The following is a 21,830-nucleotide window of genomic DNA, read 5'->3' on the forward strand; positions in this document are numbered from 1 at the left end:
GATAGGAAAGAACTGTGGTGTTGTCACTGGCATATGGTACTAAGTGCAAGCAAATAGATGAAGAATATAAATTTTTGAACAGTATTTCTAAAAGGTCCCTAAATATGAGTTAAAGAACTAAAAAAAAAAAAAAACCTAGTAACTGTTTTATCATTAAAACAACTTTTGCATGTCCAGATTTACAGTATTAGGAAGTGAGGTATGAAAGCTCTATGTCATTCAAAGGGAAGATACTTACAAATTACCACCTCAGCTATGGGCATGTGGAATAAAGAGGAAAAAGAACTTTCTGGAGAGTGGAGCATGGCCCACAGAGAAAAATAGACAGAGGATTTCCTCCCAGAGTGTAGAGTTAGTATCTAATCTGGAGATTCCCTCATCTCCAGGGCACAGAGACCTTGCGATGCCTACCTGGCACAGGTTCATCTTGTTACAAGCCAGTGGCCGCCATGCATCTCTCACTAATTTTGCTTTCCAAATGGGAATATTAGTTATATTTACCCTGTCTTCATTGTACCATCTGGTATTGTAGAATGAGAAGCTACAGACAATTTGTCTGCTTATATCATTGAACCTGGACTGTGAAGAGTCACTTCTGGACCTGATAAAGAGATGCGTTTTGTAGTCACCCGGAGCTCCTGGACCTTGAGCTGAATAGAACTTTGGTTTATCTCTGTTGGATAAAGGAGTGAGCATATTCTGTATGGGAGAAGGTTAAAGACATTTGATACCCCAAAGGGAAGATTATGTTAGAGATTGGGTAAATATTCATCTAACCCATTTCCTCTTTCACCAAGGTTCTGAGGGAAATTACATTCTCCAGCTTTCTTTGCACTTAGTTTTGGTCATTTGAGTGGATTCTGTGAATAGAATGTAAGACAAGGCTTAGTCCTAGATCTTCCTCTCAAAGAGAATAAGTTAAATTTACTTATATTTTCTGTACCTTACTTTAATCCTCATCTACCCATTTGCTACAAAAATAAAAACTCAAGATAAAGTAAAACAAGTGTTCAGAATAAAGTAATTTTTTGCATGTTTTAATTGCAATACATGAATTCAACCCTACAACATCCAAAAATTATGAGATACTCTGCAATAAAGAGATCTGTTTAACCCAGCAACTTATTTTTTAATCTTTAAACTCGGTTTTCATCTAATACTTTTTCACATACAACAGAACTGATGTGCTGTGGAGATACAGTTCAGAAGGTGTCTGTGGGATAAAGATTATCATAAATTTGGAGAAGGTGATATCTTCTGTGTTAGTGAGCATAAGTCTACTATTTCTTCCATGCATTGGACTGCCGTTCGTTGGTTTGCCATAAGCCCCAGTTCCTGATGATCCATCAATTTCTTCTAAGATGGAACTAAGCTTTAAACTTCTATAACTGGGAAGTTTCTGATTTGGTCACACACATTCCATAAGTCCTTTCCATCAGTGTTTAACTCCGCATCTATGTCCCTTTATTTTCACTGGCAGACCATCTAATGCCAGTATCGCCTCGGTGTCCTTTTTTTGGGTATCTAAAAAGAGTTCCAAATTATAGGTAAGAGAACACCCAGTCTACTCCTCAAAGCATTTGGGGACCTCTTAGTGACACTGAGGAGATTCAGATGAGGTACCTAGAGCAAAGCCAAATATATATATATATATATATATATATATATATATATATATTTATTTTTTATTTTAAAATATATATATATATATATATATATATATTTGAGCCATTTATAGGCAAGACAGTTGTCTGTTCCCCATAATTTTCAGTTTTCCCTGGGAAGTCATCTCTAGGATTTGCTTGAGATTATTGTTTAGTTTATCATACCTCCTGGTCACACAAGGAGTCTTTCCTTGTCTCTGCACATTCAGAATTACAAGGTGACAACAGACCCACTCTGGGGTCTGGAGAGCTGAACCTTAACTTAGATCCTTGATTCTCCTCCTCTTCCTCTATTCCTTTTAACTACCTCTTTACAATTTTATTAACCAAAAGTTTAATGTTTCTTTTTCCTCCCACAAAACTGTTTGCCATTTGAAGCTCATTAAGACTTGTCAACAAGAAGTTCTAACACTTAGAACAAATACTTACTTACATTATCTCTGGGTAATAATATTTTTCCCCCTAAAGGGTAATGACAAATAATGGTCTCCCCTATCTAGAAAGAAGGAGAAGAAACTACAAGAAACACATTAATTTCTACCTGGTGGCTCATTCTTTCTTAAGAATTGAATTGTTTGGGAGAAGGGGGTGGGATTATGGACATTGGGGAGGGTATGTGCTTTGGTGAGTGCTGTGAAGTGTGTAAACCTGGTGATTCACAGACCTGTACCCCTGGGGATAAAAATATATGTTTATAAAAAATAAAAAACTAATTTAAAATAAATAAATAAAAAGAATTGAATTGTTAGAGAGGAAAAGGGAGTTGGGGTAAATTGGAAGGGGAGGTGAACCATGATAGATTATGGACTCTGAAAAACAGTCTGAGGGGTTTGAAGTGGCGGGTGGGGTGGGAGGTTGGGGTACCAGGTGGTGGGTATTATAGAGGGCACGGATTGCATGGAGCACTGGGTGTGGTGAAAAAATAATGAATAATGTTTTTCTGAAAATAAATTAATTTAATTAAAAAAAAAAAAAAGAATTGAACTGTGTCTCCCACCAGATTCATGTATTGAAGACTTGACCCCTAGGACTTCAGAATGTGACCATATTTTGAGACAAGATCTTACAGAGGCCATCAAGTTAAAATGGATGAATCTTAATCCAATATGACTGGTGTATTTATAAAAAGGGTGAAATTGGTGACAGATATGTACACAGGAAGTATTCCTTATAAAGATAAAGGGAGAAATTGAGGTTATGTTTCATAAGCCAACGAATACCAGTGATCATCAGCAAGTAAGCAGAAGGTAGAGGAGAGGTATAAAATAGATTCTTCCTCACAGACCACGGAAAGAACCAACCATACCAGTACCTTGATTTCAGATTTCTAACCTACAGAATTGTGAAACAATAAATGCCTGTTGTTTAAACCACCCAGTTTGTGGTTATTATGACAGAAAACAAATACACCCTCCCTCAAGGACAGACTGAAAAGCATCCTGTGAATGCAGCATCATCAACCACACAACAAACCCTGGGTTCTCATATCCTGCTACCCACAAATTCCTGCTGTCCAGAAGTCCTTGATCTTATGTCTTACCAATACTTTTGTCTGAATTGATTCGTTGTTCTTTCATCCAACTTTTCTGAGACTCCCTGACTGTGATTGTGGGTAGTTACAGGTGGGGCTGTGGGTCGGGGGTGGGCATGGATAGGGTGAGGTGAGAAATTTGAAGGGAAGAGCTCACTGTACCCTACTTGTGGAGAGATTACTCTCTTTGCCTTCAGGTTAACTCCTAATGAACTCTTACCAAGACCACAGTATTTTAGAGAAAAAGAAGATGAGTTTCATTTAGAGATAGGGATGAAAGATAAAGGTATAGACCTCAGAATCCCTGAAATTCTGAGAGAAGATGAAGATTTATCGAATGTCTCTGTATTCAATAAGGAAGACAGCCGAGGTTAGAATCCCATAAACCAACATTTAAATTGCATGAAAGATAATAAAATACAAATACAAAATGACATTTATTGTCCTCTTACTAAGTACTAGATTCTATAAAGATAATAAGAGCTAACACATCCAATAATTTCTAGATGTCAGGCATCATTTGAAGTCCTTTTCAAATATTACCTCCAAACTCTTTCAGAACTAGGATTGACAAGTGCTATTATCTTCATTTAACTGATGAAGAAACAAGATCTCAGAGGTGACAAGTAGGAAGTGGACGGCAGGTATACAAGGTAGGCCCTCGAGCTCTAGAGCCTGTGGCCTTACTGACCACAGAATACCATTTGTAAGTAATGGCTTTAACTATAACCTTTATTTATAGTTCTAGTAGTTATAGTTCTTAGTTCTGTAGGTTGGGTGTATGTGAATTTACATTTGGGACATTCCACAAAATTCAGAAATATTCTATGTGGTAGGTGCTGATAAATTATCCCATTTTACAGACCAAAGCTCAGATAGGTTAAGTAAAATTTCCATAGGTACAAAAATAGTAAATAGCAATGCTGGGAATGCATGTAGAAGCTCGTGGAATTAAAATGAGGTCTGTAGTTGTGTTGCTTGAATAGGATTGAACCAATGTCACTTTCCAGGTTTTGAGTTGTGTATTACTGTTATGTAGGATACTATCGCAGGGAATAGCCCAGTAAAGGATAGGATAGGATCTCTTTGTACAACTTTTACAACTTCTTGAATGTCTTAAATTATACCAAACTTTAAAAGTCTAAATACAATTTTTAAAAAGCAGTGTTCAGTTGGAACCCAATTTCCTCTGATTCTGAAGCACATTTCCTGTCTGCATGACACATTTTATTTTATTCCAAGATCAGGAGTGGATAATGGACCAGGACACAGTTGAGAGAGGAAGAGGAAAAATAAAAACACGTGAAAATCTATAAACAATATGTTACGTTGATGGCATATTTTAAATGCATTTTCAGTGTACTTACATTACCTTTCAAGGGGATATCTTAAGTATTTTTAAGCCCAGGGAAAATTCAGGGGTATTAAGTCACACAGGCTCCTATAGGACCAGGAAAAATCCTCACACCTTCCTTAACTCTACACTTTTGGTCATTTCTATTATAAAAAAGTTCCCTGGAAAAACTTAGAGAATCGTCTCAGGAGCAGGGCAGCTGAGATTTCAGGGTTAGAGTAGACTCGGAGCAGTAAAGTAAGTAGAACTTTGGGAAGGAGAGATGGTTCTTGCAGGAAAAGCCATTTCACAGAATGACAGGTACAAAAGGCAATTTTGCAGTTTGAAAGATCAAGTGGTGAAGGTGTGGGACCTGTCTCAGTCCCCTTGGGCTGCTATCACAAAATACCACAAACTCATACATAGGTAACTCATAAAAAACAGAAATTTATTTCTTATAGTTCTGAAGTATGGGAAGCCCAAGATTAAGGTGTCAGCACTGTTGGTTTCTGACCAAAGTTCATTTCTGGTCCAGATGGTGCCACTTGCTGTGTCTACACATGGTGAAAATGGTGAAGGGGCTATCTTGGGTCATTTTTTATAAGCCACAAATCTCATTTGTGAGGATTCCACCCTCATGACTTTATCACCTCCAAAGGATCTCAACACAACTTGGGGGTTTAGGATTTCAAAATACAAATTATGAAGGGATGCAAATATTTCATCTGTAGCAGAAATATTCCATTTAATTATCTCCCCCAGAAGTTTGCAGAGCGAAAAGCAGGTCATGGGTGAAATTGAAGAAAGGATGATGGAAGATTGGCAGGGTGAGGGAGAGGGTGGGAAAGTTTTGAGTATGTGACTGTCCTGTAGGAAAAGAGCTTAAGGGTACAAGAGATGGAGCACCCTGGACTCCAAACATTTTAATAGTTTTGATTGTTGTCCAATCTCCTTTTGCATTTCCTGGAGGGGCTATCCTACTGCCAAGGAATATATGACTCTGCCATAGAGATATCAAGAATACATACACGAATTTGGACTTGATATTTTAACAGCCCTAAATGTCATCCCGCAGGTCCCAATTAATACAGTTTTACCTATAACTTGAAAGCCTCACTCCTGCAAGAAAAGAGTATGCTCTGAAGTAGCCTGTACACACACAGCAGGGAGGGCTTCTATTCAAGTGCTGGTCAAATTCAACTCTGCTGGATCTGGCAGGACCCGATCAGATTGTTGCATGGCGGCTGAAGTTTAGGTTGCCTGCTGTTTCTTCCAGACAGCTGTCAAAGCTGATAAAACCTGTCATGCTTTCCAGGGCTGTGCAGCCATTAAATAGCAAAAAGACATCACCATAGGAAGTACAGTCAAGAGGCATCACATTTTTGGAAATGGATGGATGGATGCTTTTGTTGTGTGTCTCCTTACAACAACATACATGTTGGACCATTCCCCAGAGGCATCCCCATCTACCCTTCTCACCTGGAGTTGCTTTGGAGTTTACTGCCTAGGGCAAGTCTGGTATGTTTGATGGGCATTGTACCACTTCACAGGTTGAGAGAGAAAAAAGCCAGGAGGTCAGGTGTGGAAATGTAAGAAAGTGTATTTAGGTAAGATTTAACAGCAGGGCAGTTCAGAATGTCCAAATGTGCTTGAGTTTCTAGACCTGTCACGAAAAGGATTTTATTTCCTTTTGTATGTCAAAAATAATAATAATTTTAAAAACAGCTTGAATGACAGAGCCAATGACTGGTTTGATTCAGGTGCTGAAACAAGATGGAGTAAAATTGGATAATGCTGTGCTGCCAACCTGTTCTTTTAGATTTGGAAAAAGAAAAATCCAATTTATCAAAACAGTTTTGCAATTCTAGGTTTTTCAAGTTTTTATTAGTCAAGGAGGAGTTGGTCTAGGAAAGAACTGAATGAGCCTTCATAGAAACCATGTAATATGGAAGAAGAGTATGTTTCACAAATGGGATAGGCTCAAACATAATGAAAGTGTCCAAAGACACAAAATAGAGGACTGTTCCCAAACCTCTCTTCTAATATTCAATATGGTCCCCCTCCCCTGTTTTTCCCTTCCATCTCTCACTCTTTCTTTATTTGGTCTTTTTGCACATGCATACATTTTTATGCCTACTCAACTCTCTACCACTTCTTCACTTTAACCTTTATATAAGTACATGTAGGTTACTTTTTATTTATATTCCATAGGATTCATTGTGTTTTCTCAATCTAAGGGCTCATATCTTCATGCATTTAGAAGAATTATCAGTCCTGTCCCTTTAAATTTTGAATTTTTTACATTCCCTCTCTTCTTTCCATTGAAGCTCAGTTTAGATACATAGTACAGGTTTTTGTAACTCTACCCTGTCATACTTTTTATCCCTTTGCCCCTTCTGAGTCATAACACTTCATTTCTTCCCAGCTGGACCTTCCAGTTCACTAGTTTTCTCTAGTTCTGTCCAATCTCAACTCAACGAAACTAGCTGTCTTATCAGTTTTGTAATTTTGAACACATATTTCATGGAATTTAACATGGGAATCCTGGGAGGCATAGATTATAGTTTGCTTCTCCCAGAATACCTTAAAGGTTTGTTTCAGTTGTTTTTTGTTTTGTTTTGTTTTGTTTGGTTTCTGTCAATTTGAGGTTATGTGTGTTCAGGAAGATTTTTTCCTTTCTCTCACCTAGAACATAGGCTGAGGCAGAAATACTGTATTTCCTCAATGTCTTCCTTTGCATATCAGAGAATGTTGCCTAGACTTCTCTTTCATGGATTGTACAGTATTTAAGGCCCCTGGTTTTTGTGTGTGTTTGGTGGAAAACTGGAGCAAACTACCTCCAACTTTACATTTTGTTTGGATCCAAGTTTCTATATTCTGTCCCCCAAATGAATCTTGACACATGAGACCCAATTTTTTAAAATTGATAATTGCCCTCAGAAAACCCTTAATTTCAACTTCTGTTCACTATATTATTGTTGTTGGTGGTCGTGATTGAACATTTTGTTTATGTTCTTGTGATATTATAGATGATTTCAAAAAGATATTGACTTGCTGTGAACCAAAACTGCTCTAAAAAAATGAAGTCTATTTTTTTTTTTAAGATGATTACTGGGTTTAGCTGGGAAGGGCTTCAGTTTTTGTTTATTTTTTATAATTTTTGTTTGTTTCTGTTTTTGTTTGTTTGCTCTTTTGTTTTTTCGCCCCCTCATGCACATGGAATAGAATTTGTTGTGGAATGCTATTTCTCAAGATAATTAGTTGTAGATATTACTAGAAGTAAAATTCTTTCAAATGTTTTGAAGGAAGAACACATGTAAATATTTTTAAAAACGATTTTAAGAGCATGCTTTTTAAAAACCAGAATGAGGAAGAAGTCTATTAATCTGCCTTCCATAAGAATAATGTTACAGTGAGTTTAGAACCAAAAAATGTTTGGGTGTTATAATTATTGGATGATTGTTTATTTTAGAATTGGAGTGGATAATTGTTGACACTTTTTCAGATGATTGAAGAATTTACTTAAATTAATTGATTTACAATATTTCTACATTTGCTGAACTATGATTGAAAGTCTTAGTGTTTACAGTAGGAAACTGTCCTAATTTTCATCATTGCTTTGTATAAAATATTCCATTGTAAGTTCAGGAAAGCATTTTTCTCCTCCAATAAGATTTCAGGGGTTAAACATCAGAAGACATCTTAAATTTTATATATATATATATAGATAGATAGATAGATAGATGATTTAAATATTTATTTTAAATTTTATTAAATATATATTTAAATTATCTATTTATCTATCTATCTATATATATATATATACACACACATTTTTCTCCTCCATTAAAATTTCAGGGGTAAAACATCTGAAGTCTTTTTAGATTATATATATATATATAAAGAGAGAGAGAGAGAGATGTCTATATATACTCATGCATATACATATGTATATAAATATACATATACATACATACATGTATATATTACCTTCTAAAATCTTTTGTCAGTTGTTCTTTAAATCTAGGAAAATATGATCTTCCAAAAGATTATCTGATGAGCAGGCATTTTATTTTACTTTTATTTTTATTATTTTTTTAGAACGGAGAGAGTGGTGGATGTGATGGAGAACCTTGAGCAAGCTCCAGCTCCAAAAGCAACCCACCCCTAGGGCTGGATTTCACAACCCTGAGATCATGACTTGAGCTAAAATCAAGAGTTGGATGCTTGCTTAACCGACTGAACCAACCAGGTGCCCCAATAAGCAAATATTTTAGTAGAGACTACATTACCAGCAACATTTTATACTTACATATTCACTTTTTACTTATTCACTCATTTCTTGATTCATTCAAGAACTTTTTAACTCTTGCTATGAATCAGAAACTTAAAAAGACACAAAAGAAACTGTGGAATGATTTCTTATGTAGAAACAGAGGAACGTTGAATTCTCAGTGTTATGTATCATACAAATGGGAGCATTTACAGGTATGGTGCTAGTGCTTTACCAAAAACTGGGCAAGACTGAGTCCAGAATAGGTTCTCTTTCTCATAAAATGTTATTCTCTGTGTGTTAGTCATTGTGATGGCCTTACAAGTCCCTAGGAGAGCCACCTAAGCACTATAGTCTTTGCTTGAACATTAATATAGTGTATTAAGTCAATGAGTTTCCAGGAGCTGTTTAGAATATGTGTTTGTTCTTCTGTAACACATGCCCCTACCTACTCTTCTACTTCATAGTTTACTTATTCCAGTGCTTAAGAGTATAGATCCTGAAGCAGACATGTTTGGGTTCAAACTCTGTCTCCTTCACATCAGCAAGTTACTTAAAATCTTTTTGCTTCAGCTAATTTCTTAATGGGATAAAAATATTATTTAATACATAAGAGTGAATAGATTTCAGTTTCTGGGATACAATAAAAGTTAAGCAAACAGTAACTGTTATAACACTACCCTCTTCCATTTTATTTTCATACTTGTCCCACCTACTTGACATCTGAATTCGGTATCTTTATTTTTAGGACTATAAAGTTTTAAAAGACACAAAACACAGGAAAAGAGGAGATGATTAAACTATAGCAATGACAACAAAAGTTATAAATAGAGTATTATGAGCACACAAAAGAGGGCCTTTCCCTTCCTGCCTGAGAAATCATGTCATGTTCGATACAAGAAGGGGCCAGGAAACACATCTTAAAGTGTAGTGAGAATATTCTAGATCTTGGAAACATTTAAAATTAAAAAAAAAAAAAAAGGCCTCATAATATACGTCCCCCCCACCGCCCCCACTTCCTTTAGAAAACAGTTTTGAATAGCTTCTAAATGCTGGGCTGTGAGGATATAAATTTGAGGTTGAAAGGGTCTCTACCATTTGGGAGTTACAGTGCAGGGATGGGAGGAGACATGGATATACAATGAGGAATTACAAGTGGTATGGTGAAGGAGACCAGGGGAAGAACTACTAAAGTATGGTGAGATGAGAGGTGGTTGCAGGCAACAGGTGATCTAGTTCTTTGGAGATAAATAAGAATTACATAGATGAAAAACAGAGAAGTGTTGAGTGAGGATAATCCAAGCAGAAAAGAATGTTTGAAAAAAAATCTGAATTACGACATCTATGGTAACTTCTGGAATGACAGTAGATAGGCGAATTATGTGAATTAGGGAAAATTCCTTAAATTTGTATATGACTTAAATTCCTTAAATTCCTTAAATTTAGACATGACTAGTCCTTCTACATACTTTACACTTTTTCTGTAAAGTCTTTGTAGTAGTGTAATATGATAGTAGATAGCATTGTCCCATTGCACAGATAAGAATATTAAGGTTCAGATAGTTACACAAAATAGTTTACATTGTTAATAAATGGTAACAACTCATATTTATTATGAAAAATATAGCAAACAGATAAGATGAGAAAGAGTTTATTTGGTCCAAATTAAATGCCATATTAAGAAAATTGGATAAGATTATGAAAGAAGCTCATTTTAGGTGAGATCAATGTCGACACATTCTCTTAATGTCCAAGATATGTTCTGAACAACCAATTTCCCTATGTCTAGAATTTTCTGGGTCCACCTTATCAATCTTTTCTAAAAATCTGTGGACCTTGGTAGAACACTTATCCTATATAAAGCTCAATGTTTAAATAGAGCAAATGACATTCACAATAAATGCATATTATTTTATAAATTTCCCCCAATTCAAACTAATGAAAGTCCAGGTTATCTTCAGAAAGAACTAAGCTCTCCATCATTTCTCTCTTGTATATCTAAATACAAAATGTGTTTTAATTTCCCCTTGCAGTTATATGTTTAAAAAGGCAAGTTAAAAAATGTTTCCATTATCTGAAGTGATCCTGTCTAACTAATGTATTTAAGGAAAATTTTCAAAGCAGACTAAATGTGCTTTATACAATTCAGGTAAAATATATTAAAAACATTTTTAAAACATTTGGAAAAAGGGTCTCGGGTAAGCTTCTCCTTCCCCCCCACCTTTGGTACCTGGTAGAGCAGGACTTTGTCTTAATTCTTTTTCTCACATATCATTTTATGTACTTAGAAGAAATCTCTGTTAATCTAAAGGAATTTGACAAATGCATTTAGCAGATGAACAGATGCATTTAAAATATAACAGATGGGTCTCATTTTCTTAGGTGAGATGATCTATATCCATTTTATCAAGTTACAAGGATGCTGGAATATGAGGCTTAAATGGTACAAAAAATTAGAAAATATTGGTGGTATCGTGCCATATATTAAAAGGACTTTAATGTTTTATTAAAGCTGAAATATACATATTTTGAGCACTTGGAAACTTTTTAAAAAGCTATTATTGGTAAGAATCACAAGTGTAAAAGGAATCAGTAAGCTTACACAGCGCTTGGTATTTTCAAAATATCTCATAAATTATAAGCAATAAGATTAGTTTCTGTAACCTTTACAGATGTGGGACTATTGTGGTGGATAGGAGGAAATTATTAAAAGTATACCATTAAAACCCTTCAGTCATTAGAATAGTCATGTCAAAATGGTTAAGCAACTGGATGAAAATGAACCAATGTCAGAGCTCAGATTGTAACCTGGGTCCCTTGAGTTATGTTCTAGTTAAAAGAACTATCAATAGTTCAGGAATTAATAATACCTATGGAACATTGCCTACAGTACTGATAGTACTAGAATACTAGTTCTCATATCCCTTCCTCCTAACACTTCTCAAAACATGAGACCAGCAGATTGCTCGATCATTAAAACTTGTGAACTTTTTCTCTATTTTTTTTATCATTTTGAGATGTTTCATTGCATCTTTAAATAATAATGCTGTCACTACCTAAAGTACAAAATTAATTCAAGCACTTGAAATTCAATTCCAAAAATGTACCAAACCCTAAAAAATATGTGGAACTTGAAGATTTGCCACAATAATATTTTCACTATTTTATGTTTAATTTAAAATTAAGATACCTAAAGTACCTGGGAATTATGACTAGTGTAGTTTTTATCAACAATATAAATAAAAATATTTAAAATTCAGTAAGTACATGTAAATCACTGTTCTATTACATACCTGTATTATCTATAACAAAACTTCAATTTGGGGGAAACTGGGTAGCTCAGTCAGTTAAATGTCTGCCTTTGGCTCAGGTCATGGTCCTGGGGTCCTGGGATCCAGCCCCAGAGGAAGCTCAGAGAGGAGTCTGCTTCTCCCTCTGTCCCTCTCCTCACTAGTGCGCTCTCTCTCTTTCTTTCTTTCTCAATCTCTCAAATAAATAAAACCTTAAAAAAAAATACTTCAGTTTGGAGGATTTGTTTTTTTGCAGGAGTTTAGGTACTGCTAGATAAACTAACAACCAAACCAGAAATTTTAGTTGTTTCACAAATAAAAATGTTTGTCTATCACTGTATAAAAAACAATGCCATACTTTTGTGCCTTACAACAGCAAACATTGAGTTGTTCAACACTATTACCACAAATTCCAGCAAGACTCAGAGGTAGGGCTCATTTCTGCTCTACACAACTGGAACTAGAAGATCAAGGGTGTTCTATTTACATTTTATGGCCCTATTTTTGGCTACCAGTGTAGTACTCTGTTTCTCCTCCTTGTGGCTTTGTTTTCCACATGTTCTTTCATCAGAGTATCAGCTCATGTTTCTTTACATGGTGCCTGGCTTCAAGGAGGGTAAGATAGTGGTCCTAAACTTTAGAGAGAAGAACAAAACCAAAGGAATCACAATTCTAGGTTTTAAACTATACCCCAAAGCTATAATAATCAAAACAGTGTGGTATAGTCACCAAAGTAGAGACATAGATCAATGGAACAGAATTAATAGACCAGAAGTAAGTGCATACACATATGGTCAATTAATCTTCAATAAAGGAGGCAAGAATGTACAATGAGGAAAAGAGAGTTTCTTCAACAAAGTCTCTTCAACAACAAAGACAGTCTCTTCTTTCTTAAAAGAAAACATGTAAAGTAAATGCTTGGACATTGGCCATAGCAATATTTTTCTACTTCTGTCTCCCTAGACAAGGAAAACAAAAGCAAAAATTTAAAAATAAAAAAAAATAGGAATTAAAAAACTAAAAAGACTGAATAACAGAGAAAACCATCAACAAAATGAAAAGCAATCTACTGAATGGGAGAAGATATTTGCAAATAATATGTCTGATAAGAGTTAATATTTAAAATATATAAAGAATTCATACAATTCAATGCCAAACAAACAAAAACAAATGTTTTGATTAAAAAATGGGGAGAGGGCTTAAATAGACATTTTTCCAAAGAAGACATATGGATAGTTGTGGGCACATGAAAAAATGCTCAACATCACTAATTAAAAGGCAAGTGCAAATCAAAACCACAACATTTTATCACCTCACAGAATGGTTAGATCAAAAAGACAAGAAATAGTAAGAGTTAGTGAAGATGTGGAAAAGGCAGCCATCATGTACTGTTGATAGGAATGTAAATTGGTGCAGTCACTATAGAAGATAGTATGCAGGTTTCTCAAAAAATTAAAAATAGAAATACCAAATCCTAGCACCTGATCCAAAAAGATGTATGCACCACTATCTTTATTGTAACATTATTCACAATAACCAAGATATGGAAACAACCTAAGTATTCATAGATATAGATGAATGTATAAAGAATATGTGATACACACACACACATATACATACATACATAATGGGATATTATTTAGGCACAAAAAAGAACAAAATCTTGCTGTTCGTGACAATGTGAATGAACCTAGAGAGTATTATGATAAGTGAAATGTCAGACAGAGGAAGACAAATACCATATGATTTCACTTCTCAAAAACAAACAAACAAAAAACAGAAACAAACTCATAAGTACAGAGAACAAACTCGTGGTTGCCATAAGGGAGAAAGGTGGGCAGATACACAAAAATAGGTGAAGGTGATTAAGCAGTAGAAACTTCTGGTTATAAAATACATAAATCATAGGGATGAAAAGTATAGCATAAGGAATATAGTCAATAATATTGTAACTTTGTGTGATGACAGATGGTACCTACATATCTTAGGTCAGCATTTTGTAATGTATCTAATTGCTGAATCACTATGCTATATTCATAAAACTAATATAATTTTATGTGTCAAATAACTTTCCAATTAAAAAACAAAAACCAAACCAACCAACCAAACAAACAAACAAACAAAAAACACAGTACTATTAATCTTATAAGGCTTAGATTAAATGTATTAAGGATAAATTATCTTGTCTTTTGTTCACCAAATATATTTGCAAAACAAGGTGAGATTCTACTTCTTTTTTTTTTTTTTTAAAGATTTTATTTATTTATTTGACAGACAGAGATCACAAGTAGGCAGAGAGGCAGGCAGAGAGAGAGAGAGGGAAGCAGGCTCCCTGATGAGCAGAGAGCCCAATGTGGGGCTCGATCCCAGGACCCTGGGATCACGACCCGAGCCAAAAGCAGAGACTTTAACCCACTGAGCCACCCAGGTGCCCCGAGATTCTACTTCTTGATGGTAGAAGTGGCAAAGTCACATTACAAAGAGGCATGATTGGGCATTAGAAATAAGGAAAATTCTCTGGGACACCTGGGCTAAGTTGGTTAAGTAATCTCAGGGTCCTGAGATCAAGACCAGCTCAGGCTCCATGCTGAGTTGGGAGCTGGCTTGGATTATCTCTCCCTCCTCCCTTCCTTAGCACCCTTTCTCTCTCTTTCTCTCAAATAAATAAATAAATAAGAAATAAGGAAAGTTCTCAATTCAATGATCTATGTCCCTACCTAAAAGAAAAATCAATCAATAAATAAAAGAACAATAAACACAATATAAACAGAACAAAGTAATATCAGAAAAAAATGAAATTAAAAGGAAACCAACAAAGAAAATTGATAAAACAAAAAACATTGATTATACTGCCAAACCTCTAGTAAAACTGAAGTAAACAAATTGAAATAAGGTATAAATCATCAATATTAGGAATGTGAAATGTGTAGTACTTCAGATACTACAGCCCTTAAAAAGATAACAAGAGAATGTTAAAGTAACTTTACACTTATAAATTTGACAACTTAGGAGAAATGGATTAATTCTTTGAAATCCACAAAGTACCAAAATGTAAACAAGATGATTTACATAATCTGAATAGCCCTAGAATCTTCTAGAAATTGAATTATAATTAAAAGTCCCATAAAATGGCACAGGATTGCAGATTGGATAAAACGACAGGACCTGTCCATATGTTGTCTACAAGAGACCAGTTTGGAACCTAAGGATACACTGAGACTGAAAGTGAAGGGATAGAGATGCATCTTTCATGCCAATGGGCCTCAAAAGAAGGCTAGGGAAACAATTCTCATACCAGATAAATTAGATTTTAAACTAAAGACTATAGTCAGAGATAAAGAAGGACACTGCATGATTCTTAAAGGGCCTATCCACCAGGAAGATCTAATGATTGTAAATATTTATGTCCCCACTCTGGGAGGAGCCAATTACATAAGACAACTGTTAATCGAGATAAGGAGTCATATTCATATGAATACATTAATAGTAGGGGATCTTAACACACCACTCTCAGTAATAGACAGATCATCCAAGCAGAAAATCAATAAAGAAGCAAGAGCATTGAATGACACATTGGATCAGATGGACCTCACAGATATATACAGAACATTTCACCCTAAAACAACAGAATACTCATTCTTCTCGATTGCACATGGAACTTTCTCCAGAATAGACCACATACTGGATCACAACTCAGGACTCAAATGATACCAAAATATTGAGATTATTCCCTGCATATTCTCAGACCACAATGCTTTGAAACTGGAACTCAACCACACACACACAAAAAAAAAAAAAAAAAAATAGTTTAGAAGGAATTCAAACACCTTGAAGCTAAAGACCACCTTGCTTAAGAATGTTTGGATCAACCAGGAGATACAAGAAGAACGATACAAGAAGAACTTAAACAATTAGTGGATATCAATGAGAATGAAGACACTTCAATCCAAAACCTATGGGATACAACAAAGACGGTCCTAAGGGGGAATACATAAAAGTCTTCTAAAAAATTATGGGGACCCAGGAGGCATAGTCTCTTTTTTGTTTGTTTGTTTGTTTGTTTGTTTGGTTTGGTCTGGTTTAGTTTCAGTTCTGGTAGTGATCTCAGGGTCCTGAGAGAGAGCCCTGCATAGGGCTCCAGGCTCATTAAGGAGTCTGCTTAAGACTCTCTCTTCCTTTCCTTCCCCTCCCCGTATCCCCTGCATGTTTGTGTGTGCACTCTCTCTCTCCCTTTCTCACCCTATAAAATAAATTTAAAAAAAAGTCTCCTCAAAAATTAATCTCTAAGCTCAGATATTTTTATAAACAAATTCTACATAAATGTAAAGAATTGCTACAAATTTTATAAAATCTCTTCCAGAAAATATAACAACAAGGAACATTTCCCAGTTGATTTTATAAGGACATTGTTACCTTAATACTAAACAAACAAACAAATAAAAATAGTACAAAGAAATGGAAATTATAGATAAATATTTTTCATCAATTTAGAAACAAAAATTCATGGAAAAAATAACAAACTGAATCCAACAGTGTATAAAAAGAATTACACAGTATGACCAAGCGGGATTTATTCCAAATATTCAAGGCTGACTTGAGATCCAAAATCCAATCAATGTATTTCATCATATCAACAAGCTAAAGAAGAAAATTCAATGATCTTATCCACTGATAAAGTTCCAAACCTAAACATGATAAAAAACACTGAGAACATTAACAATATAGAATTATTGCCTTAATTTGATAAAAAGCATGTATTAACCACCTAGACCTATCATCATAGTTGATGGGGAAAGGCAGACTATTCTCTAACATAAGGCACAATGAAAGAATGTCTGGTCTCACTAGTATTATTCAACATAGTATTGAAAATTCCAACCACTTTGATAAAAAAGAAAAACAAGTAAGTGATATATTGAAAAGGAAGAATTAAGTGTCTCTCTTGGCAAATGAACTGCTTGTGTACATAAATAATCATTTCCAAGGACTGAACAAAAATACCTTCTAGACATAATACGTGAGTTCAGCAAGTTTGCAGGGCACAAGACTCATGTGCAAAAATCAATCATACTTATGTACGCTAACAATGTACATGTGGAAACCAAAATGAAAAACAGAATAACATATACATCTCTCCAAAGAAAATGAAATATTTAAATTTGTATTTGGCAAAACATGTACAGGACCTATATGCTGAAAATGACAAAACCACTGATGGAAGAAATCAAAGAAGACCTAAATAAATGGAGGAACATACTGCTTATGAATTGGAAAACTCAACATAGTAAAAATGTCTATTCTTCCCTCATTTGTCTCTAGGTTTAATAAAATCCCTAGCGAATTCCAGCATGAATTTTTATAGAAATAGACAAGCTTATTCGAAAATACATATGGAAAGGAACAGGCCCTGAAGTAGCAAAAACAATCTTGCCAAGTAAGAATAAAGTGGGAGGAATCCCTCTACCTGATGTGAAGGCTTATTATATAGCTACAGTGATCAATAGAGTATGCTACTGTTGGCAGGACAAATGGGTGACTGGAACAGAATAGAGAATTCAGATATAGTATCACACAAATATGCTCGACTGATTTGACAAAAATGCAAAAGCAGTTCACTTTAGAAAATAGAGCTTTATCAACAAACGTATTGGAGCAACCAGACATTCATAAGTTTAAAAAATGAACCTTGACCAAAATCTCGTGCCTTGTGCAGAAACTAATTCAAAATGGATCATGGACTTAAATATAAAGTATAAAACTATAAAATATTTAGGAAAAAAAGTTTAGAAAGTATTTCAGCAAAAGGTAGGGAATGAGTTCTTAGATTTGACACCAAAAACACAACTCATGAATGAAAAGTTTGATAAATTTGATCTCATCAAGATTAAAAACACTTGGTCTGCAAAAGCTTAAAGATGAAAAAACAATCTATAGATTGGTAGAGAATATTTGCAAACCATATATCCACCAAAAGTTTAATGTGTAAAATATGTAAACAACTCTCAAAAGCCAATAGTAATGAACATTTTACTGAAAAGGACCTACAGATGGCAAATAAGCATATGAAGTGTTCTATGTCATTAGCCATCAGGGAAATGCAAATTAAAACCACAATGAGATACCACTACATACTTATCAGGATTATAAAAATTAAAAAAAAAATGATAACATCAAATCCTGGTCAGAATGCAAAGAATGTGTCACTCATTTCTGATTGACAAATAGAATGATACAACCATTCTGAAAAACTTTTACATTTTCCTTAAAAAAACTAAACATGCAACTACTACTGTCTTACCAATTGCAATCCTGGCCATTTCTTTTGGCAAAATGAGTACTTATGTTCACACAAGGATCTGTATGAAGAGTCTTAAATTTAGAATAGTCTTAAACTGGAAACAATCAAATGTCCTTCAGTGGATGAATGGTTATACTTGGTATAGTCATACTATGGGATATTTCTAAGCATGGGGAAAAAAAAAGGGGGGGGGTCTGTAGATATACACAACAATGTGGATCTATTTCTAGAGAATTAGGTTAAGCAAAAAATACCTCTTCCAAAAGGTTATGCACTGTATGATTCCATTTATAAAATGTCCTTAAAAATAACAAAACTTCAGGGGCACCTGGTGGTTCAGTCAGTTAAGCATCTGCCTTCAGCTCAGGTCATGATCCCAGGACACTCTTTCTCTCCTGCTCCTCCTGCTTGTGCTCTCTCAGGCTCTCTTTCTCTCTCAGATAAATATACAAAATCTTTAACAAAAATAACAAAACTTCAAGATGGAGAACAAATTAGTGGTTTTCAGAGATTAGAGACAAAATTAGGAAAGTATAGAAGAGTATGTCATACAAAGGACAACATTAGGTGATGGAACTGTTCTGAATCTTGACTGTGGTTGCGGTGACATGAGTCTACACATATGATAAAATGCGTACAACTAAACACATGCACACACACAAAAGTAAAACTGTTGAATTTAATCCTGTTGGTAGATTATATGGATACCAGGGTCCTCTTTGTAGTATTACACTACACTCCAGCAAAATGATATCACTGGGTTAATGGTAAAATGCACAAGGAATCTCCTTGCATTGTCTCTTATAGTTGGCATGCATCTATACATGGGAGATGCTAGGTGGGAGGAATTACTGTGAACCTCTCCTACATTTGGAAACAATCTAACCAGCAAAAGTTTCTCTCTCACTTATGAAAATCCCAATATTGCTATGGGCATTCATGATTAGCAGAGACTGCCTCCAAGAGGGATATAGGCTTCTTCCTTCTTGAGACGCCATCATTTTCAACACAAAGCTTAAACATGAATCATCCAAGTAGACTGTATGTATGACATGCACGTATGATAGAGCTTGGCAGATTTTCATGGGACAGGCCTAAAAGTGTCCAAATTTGCTTTCCGTTTCTTCTATTATTTTGAGAAATTTCATTCTATATTTAAGATAATAATGCTGTCTGATGAATGATAATTTCAACACTTAAAACCCAATTCCAAAAGTGAACCAAGACTTGTCAAAATGCAAAGCTCAATTATTTGACATACTAAGATTTCTCACTGTCCATGTTTAATTTAGGATTAAAACCTGTGATTTTCAAAAGTATAGTTTTAACCAATCCATTGACTGAATCCTGTATTTCACTGGAGAGAACCCCATTATTTGCCAGTACATAGCGACAACTAGGACAGGTAATTAATCCAATTGTGCTGAAGAAGCCACAGATTTCACAAGCTGTAGTGATCAAAGAACTCTCCGACCCAACAGTTTTGGACACAGATCATGGAGAAATTTGGGTCTAGGGTCATTCTATATCTTCTGCCTTAAAAAAGGACAAAGAGTAGTACCTTTAATTGGGTAGTCATCTAGTTTTCTAGAAATATTTACAATTTGGCAAGCACAAGGTGTACTTCAGCAACTCTAAATATTCATGCAAGTATCCCACATTATTGCTACTATGCTAAAGTGCTGCATATCACATAAGGAAGTCCACTGGAAAACCATCCCATTATATTTAAATAAGAACTATAAATCTAGAAATAAGAATTATTAAATTTTAATATATTATTGCATGAGAATATTTTTTAAAAGGCTGTTAACTTGCTAATAAGTAAGACAAACTTGATTTTCTCAGGTAAGGGGTAATGGTTAACTAGAGATTTACATAGTCATAAACATTGACTCTTGACATTTATCTGCATCTAAAACAAGAGAAATATGCTATTTATAAGAACCACAGTCAAATTTGTGTTCCCATTTTGGGTCACAGTAATCTAATACCTATATTTCCAGTGCTAAAATATAATTACATGATTGAGTGCTTTAATAATGCTTTTCCATTATAAACAAATATTGGATGTTTACATAACTTTTAGCTACAACAAATCCCAACCAAAATTCAATTAGGTAAAAACTGTGGTAATTGTATGAAGTTTCAAAAAATATTATTCATGTAGAGTGTCTTAGCTTCTCTCAAAGTTGTGTTTATTACAAATCAAGGAGCCAGAAAATATTTCAAGATGCCAAACAGATACACTCAAATATTTAAGCCAAAAGTTCAGAAGAAAATGAATATATATCTACTTTAAATGTTTGAAAACTTGCATTAAATAATAAGACTCAGATCTAAAGAGAAAATTCCAGCTAGGAAAACAAATTGGTAGCACTGAATTTTAGTTTTTATTCCAAGGACAGTTCCCTTCCTAATTTATAGTGTGCCACAATGAAATATACACAAAGCAAAAATAGATAGACACTTATGTGAAAAACAAAACAACCATCCTCTGTTAATGTCCGTATTAAAAAATAAATAAATAAATAAATAAATAAATAAATAAATAATGCCCACATTTCCAATATGTACTTCACTAAATTGAATTTCATTTTACCCACTAAAGGAATTTATCCTTCCGAAGCTATCCCATTTCACATATGTCTCCAGATTTCATTATCACGACTATCCCAAAATGTAAGCTAAGTGGTCACATATTTAATATTACTTGAGATCTGGTATTGAAAGACATTATTTTCAAAATAAATCCTCCATCTGCCTTCCAGAGTCTGTGAAATTACATTATTTCAGGTGTATCCTTTACTTACAGTTCTCATGTTTCAAAAATCACTGTTAAAATACAATTAACATTGAAAGGAATTTTGGATAATAATTTTATGATATCTCTCTAGGGAGATTCTTACAGAATTAAAATTGGCCAAAATCTTTGAAACACCTTTAAAAGATTATATTTGGGGATGAAAATGCATAGTGCAAAACTATTAGAAATATGAAATTAGCTTTATGTAAAATCTTGATATGCCTTTCTTAGCCCTTACAGATCAAATAGATGAGGATAATTAAAAAATCTGAGTATTGTATTAGCATATTTCATTTAATATATGTGAAAAACTTTGTACTCCACACATAGAGCATTCTGACACTGTATCAGCCAGCTGCTAATGGCTAACAAACAGTTCAAAATCTCACAACCATATAAAAATAAACATTTATTTCTTATATCTTCAGATCACATGGAATGATTGTGTTAATCTTACCTGTACTCATTTTATACATCTGTAGGTTGGTTGGGGGTCAGCAAATTTAGGGTAAGCTTAATTGAGATTAGAATCTTGAGTCAGTTGGTGGGAATACAAATTGGTGCAGCCACTTCAGAAAACAGTGTGGAGATTCCTCAAGAAATTAAAAAATATAGCTTTCTTATGAATCTGCAAT

The sequence above is a fragment of the Mustela nigripes genome, chromosome 13 (genome assembly GCF_022355385.1).
Source record: "Mustela nigripes isolate SB6536 chromosome 13, MUSNIG.SB6536, whole genome shotgun sequence".
NCBI classification, from domain to species: domain Eukaryota; kingdom Metazoa; phylum Chordata; class Mammalia; order Carnivora; family Mustelidae; genus Mustela; species Mustela nigripes.